This window comes from Atta colombica, unplaced genomic scaffold (assembly GCF_001594045.1).
Source record: "Atta colombica isolate Treedump-2 unplaced genomic scaffold, Acol1.0 scaffold161, whole genome shotgun sequence".
Taxonomy (NCBI): Eukaryota; Metazoa; Arthropoda; class Insecta; order Hymenoptera; family Formicidae; genus Atta; species Atta colombica.
The window spans coordinates 316,819-317,566 of record NW_017259252.1 but is presented as its reverse complement, the minus strand read 5'-3'; positions in this window follow the sequence as shown (position 1 = coordinate 317,566).

Sequence of the window (748 nt, the reverse complement as noted above, 5' to 3'; positions counted from 1 at the left end):
TATATATATATATATATATATACATACATAACGATACGAAGTATCCCAAAACGTCAACTGTAAATTGCTAACGTTTCATAGTTTCGCTAAGTGTATGTAATATATTATGGAAGTACAAGCGTTTAAAATGATTGAAAGACGTCTACTCTTACAGAAATTTAATATTGAAAGATGGATTAATTACTTTTTGAGCACTAAATAACAGTGCTTTTAATATTTAAGATAAGTAATTAATCATTATCTTTCATTAAATTAGACTTTTGTAAGGGTGTATGAATCTTTTCCTTTTTTTTTCTTTTCATCTTCCGGCTCTTGGTCATCCACAAGTTAACGCAGATGAACGTTAATGAACGTGACAGTAGATGTACATACGCGATGCTTGATATTATTACAATATTTTTGTAATGAAAATTTTAGATGCTTGTACTCACAACTTTGAATACTCACGCGATGTTTCATCTCTCAACGGATAGAATATATTTAACAAGATACTCTTGTGACAAGAATCCAATTTGTATTTTTGGCATATCTTTTTCGCTATTTCATTGCAAAATTTTTTGTGGAAACGCTTCTTTATTATGCGTATACTTATTAAATAATTCTTGTACAAAGGTCATTGTTTCAGTAACATTCAAAAGAATATATGTCAAACATAACAGTAACGAGCTAATTGCTCGAACCATTAAAAAGGTACATTTATTTGCAACAAGATGTCTCATTCGGAGAATTTCTTGACGAGAAAGATGAA